This window comes from Sceloporus undulatus, chromosome 3 (genome assembly GCF_019175285.1).
Source record: "Sceloporus undulatus isolate JIND9_A2432 ecotype Alabama chromosome 3, SceUnd_v1.1, whole genome shotgun sequence".
NCBI lineage: Eukaryota > Metazoa > Chordata > Lepidosauria > Squamata > Phrynosomatidae > Sceloporus > Sceloporus undulatus.
Window position 1 is genome coordinate 259598878 of NC_056524.1, and position 4602 is coordinate 259603479.

General features: G+C 38.8%; 1 long non-coding RNA gene across 1 annotated transcript in view; it reads left to right on the plus strand.

Moving 5' to 3' along the window:
• The first annotated feature begins 2693 nt into the window (after positions 1 to 2693).
• The window catches only part of LOC121927309, a 17350-nt gene continuing 15441 nt past the window's right edge, over positions 2694 to 4602 (plus strand). The window contains exon 1 of the long non-coding RNA XR_006103173.1: positions 2694 to 2709. This is a non-coding gene — a long non-coding RNA (uncharacterized LOC121927309). The remainder of the gene's footprint in view (positions 2710 to 4602) is intronic.

A 4602-nucleotide genomic window follows, 5' to 3' on the forward strand; every position in this document is an offset into this window, starting at 1 on the left:
ATACTGATGTATGTATGGTAATGGTGATAGCACACACTAGGACTACTGACTACAGTAGTTTTTAGCGGTTTTTAATTGAATTTAATTGAATTATCATTTTAGTGGTTTTTAATTGAATTTTTAGATACATATTTTGTGATTTTACTTAGTCTGTAACCCCTCTTCGATCCACTGGGAGAGGTGGGGAAACATAAATAAAAATTTATTATTATTATTATTATTATTATTATTACAGAAGATGTCTGTTGTGCTTCGGTGATCTATTAGATAAACTGCAACCGTATAAAATAAAAATTAGTGAATAATAGGTCTCATTGAAGAGACTGATTACTTTTCAAATAGAGATGTGTAGGTTCTCTTTAGAAATGCTATAGGAAGTTAAGTCCTGCCAGCCTTGAACTCTTTCTTTTTGCCCACAATCTGACCCCTTAGAAAAGAAAGGGATATTCAGGCAATATTAATAGGAATATTCAAGTTACTCCTAAGACATTGGTCTGAATCCTGTTGCCAGTTCCAACTAGCATGAGCCCACTGATTAATCTGTTCTATGGTGTATGAACACCTATATAAAAACCATTAATTCATTAAGTCTTGGTAAAGGTAAAGGTTTCCCCTTAGACATGATTGTCTAGTCATGTCCAGCTATAGGGGGCAGTGCTCATCTCTGTTACTAAGCTGTCAAAATGACTCCATGGCCATGTGGCCAGCATGACTAAATGCCAAGATGCATGGAATGCTGTTACCTTCACACCAAACTGGTACCTATTTATCTACTTGCACTTTTACATGCTTTTGAATTGCTAGGTTGGCAGAAGCTAGGGCTAGTGACAGGAGCTCACTCCATCACACAGTTCTTGGGTCTCAAACTGTTGATCTGCCAGTTGTCAGAGTTGGCATCCTAACAGCTAAGCCACCATGTCCCTTCAATAAGTCTGCTCTAGGACAAAATGAAGCATTCTAGCACCATATGAGGTGATTTTTTAACTGATGTTTTATCAAATCCATTCAGGTTGAAGTTGAAAATGAGATCAAATTATGCCTTTGATAATCATTTATCTATGCAAGTGGGACTAACAGTGCACTCAGCTTCTGCTTTGTGCAGAATCTGTCAGCAACCATAACTGCATTTTTTAAAAATTATTATTTTTATCTTATCTTTCCATCAAGTAATACTTAAGGCACACCATTCATTCTGAATATTTTTAGACTTCTATTGCTTTTTTTAAAAAACCATTTTTCATTTAACTTTTACTAGTGTCAAGAAACTGTTAAACATTACCCTGTATGCTTGTAACCCTGTCTTACAAGGACAGATATAAATCAAATTCAGAAGTGAAGGCTAGTACAAATACTGGATATCTAGAGGAATATTTTAATGGTGGTTTTCTGAAGAGACTAAAGCAGGAACCAAAATATTTAAGTTAGCAGCTAGATATTTTGAGAGTCTGTGGTGATATCCTGGCAGAAGAATATCCAACAGCTGTCTTTCCTGATGGCAAACAAAGGAAGGTAGATCCTCTTCCCAGTCTTTCTGGGGTTTCTGCTGCGATCCTTACTGCTAATGCCACTTCAGGTAAACAGGAATGGCCATAGCTTACTGAAAGAGCACATGCTTTGTATGCAAATGTTCCTGTTTTTAAATGCTGCCATCTCCAGGTAGACTGTGAAAGATTCATCCCTGAAATCCTGGAGCAGAGCAACTAATAGAGCAGAGGTGGGAATTGTGTGGTCTGAGGGCTGTATGCTGCATGTAGTCCAGTGTGTCCCTTGGGACCCCTACCAGTGCCCCAAAGGATCTGGCACTCTCCAAAACAATTAGTCAAAAACAGGGCAGGAAGATTTTAGCTGAAACACGCACATACACAGGCCTCATTCTCACTTACAGATAAATTGGTGTGCGATCCAAATCGATGGATCAATTCAATATTGGGTCATGGTTTACACTACACTTGCCCTGATCACATTTTCTGGCATCAAAATAACCCAGTTGTAGTGCCCATTCATGAATGAATCAATTCAAAATGATCCTTTTCCAGCCATCCGAAAGAGAAATTTCAATCGATTCCAATCTGCTTGTGGTTCATACTTGTGCAGAATCAATTTATCCAAAAAAGGGGGGGAATCAGCATCAAAAAGACACAGGTTAAAAAAGGCTGGAGCATGGCGCTACTCTCGGAACCAAGGTTGTTTGAACTGGTTCAAACAGATTTGCGATTCGATTTAAAAGATAGTGGGAATGAGGCCACAGTTTACGTGAACCTTTCACAGGAATACTATATGCTCTTTTGTCTAACCTTCCTCCCTGAGAGATGACTGGAAATGACGTGTTGTGTTTTTTTTTTTTTATGTTTTGAGGAAAGTAATAGCACTATTCTATTCTGCTTTGGTCTGATCTCACCTGGAATACCATCTGCTCAGTTGAAGAAGCATATACAAACTGGAACATGTTCAAAAGAGGGTGGCCAAAATGGTGAAACATGTGGAAGCCCTGCCCTACGAGCTGAGGAGTGGCTTAGGGAGCTGGGTATGTTTAGCTTGGAGAAGAAAATATTAAGAGGTAACACGATAACCATTAAACATTTGAAAAGATATCATATTCAGGAGGGAACAAGTTTGTTTTCTATTGTTCCAGAGACTAGGACATAGAGTAATGGATTCACACTACAGGAAAAGAGATTCCACCTAAACAATAGGAAGAACATCCTGATGGTAAGAGCTGTTCAACAGTGAAATACACTGCCTCAGAGAGTGATGAAGTCTCTTTCTTTGGAGGTTTTCATATAGAAGATGGATGGCCATCTGTCCAGAGTGCTTTGATTGTGTCTTCCTGCATGGCAGTGGGTTAATAACTAATAATAATTTGTTTTATTTATATACCGCTATTCCAAAGATCATCGCGGTGAACAGCAAGTAAGCTAATTAGCAAGTAAACTAATGTAATCTAATCTAGTCTAAGTAAGACTGTGGTCTCTTCCAATGCTCTGTTTCTATGATTCTGTGATTCACTACCAGCTGCAAAATGATAGCTGAGTGGTTGCAGTCCTCAGATCCTTCAAAGGGCCTGAAATCAGGCAGTGCAGCCCTCCAGGCTCCAGCATATGTCTATCCCTAGAATAGTCCAAGGGTGGAAAGGTGGCCCTCCACTTGTTGTTGGATAGCAATTCCTGTCACCTCTAGTCAGCATAACCAATGGTAATAACTGAGGAGTGTTCTAATCCAATGACATCAGGAGGGTCACATTTCCCTGTCCTGCTGTAGGCAATACTCAGCTCAATAAGCGAATGTTCTACTAACTATAAGACAGCTTCCTGTGTTTTAGCTAGTGACGGTTCAGTCCCTTCCCATCACCAACACATCCTTTTGCTCTAAACTCTCCACAGTGCTATGTAACTGGACAGAATTGCATGTATTCAATGAATGCTTTTTCCCCTTGTATGGCTCTACCTAGTTTGGTTCTAACATACATTTATGGCAGAGCTGGAAAAAGTGTCTACTTCTGGACTGTTTGGGTTCCTCTTTGACCACAGGAGTTAAATTATCCCAAATCCCATCTAGGGGGAATTTTGCCATGTGTTTGTTCCCCCTTCCAGGCCAAATTAAGCCCATAAGAGGCGCTTTATAAAGAAAGAAAAAGTAGATAGTGAACAAGAAGTGACTTCTGCTCACTGCTTGTTCTTTAAAATGGCCTATCAAGGCTATAAAATGATTTTAAAATGGCAAAAATCCCCTTCCAAGAAGATACTTGAGGACTTTAGGAGCAGCACATTTTATTTTTAAAATTGCAGGGGGAATTCAGGGGGGGGGGGGTTCTCCAGAGTCCCTTGGAGCCTAAAGTAGTCCCCTAGCCCTCCACATTTGTCCATCCTTGTTTTAGGGAGAAATTTCAATCAGTTATTTTTTTTAATCACTTCTCAAACTCACTAAGAAAGCTTTTGCTCCCACCAGGTATTCTGGTTGTTTGCATATTTCATTCCGACTTTCCCCCTGCTCCCCATCTCCCTGCAAGATGATATTACAGAGATGAGCAGCTTACATAATGTACCTGATTAAAGATTCAGTCCTTTTGCAACGAATCATCACTGAGATAAAATATTCAGTGGCATGATTTCCAGATGATATAATTTCCACAATGTGACTTATGCCTCATCAAGCTGAAAAAACTGAATAATAACCAAACATCACCTCCAGATTTTTGATGGAACAATGTTCCCATTTAAGGGGAACATCAAGTATATGTTGTTGTTGTTGCTGAAAAATGAAAGTGCTCTTTTCACTATAAAGAAATAGAATGTTCCATTTCCTTACGTCATTGCAAATGGCCAGCAATTTTTGTTACACTTTGGGAACTTTGATTTCATTTGAAAGGAAGCATAGCTCATGGAATTCTCAGGCACATTTCTTAGGAATAATGAGTATCACTGAACAGCACAAAAAATCCTAGAGAATGGGCATATTTAATAATAATAATAATAATAAAATTTATTTATACCCCGCCCTTCCAAATAGATCAGGGCGGCTTACAAATGCACCTTAGTGCAACAAATACAATATAAAACAGATTAAAAACAACATCATCTCTTCATAAAAACAATAAAAACCCCT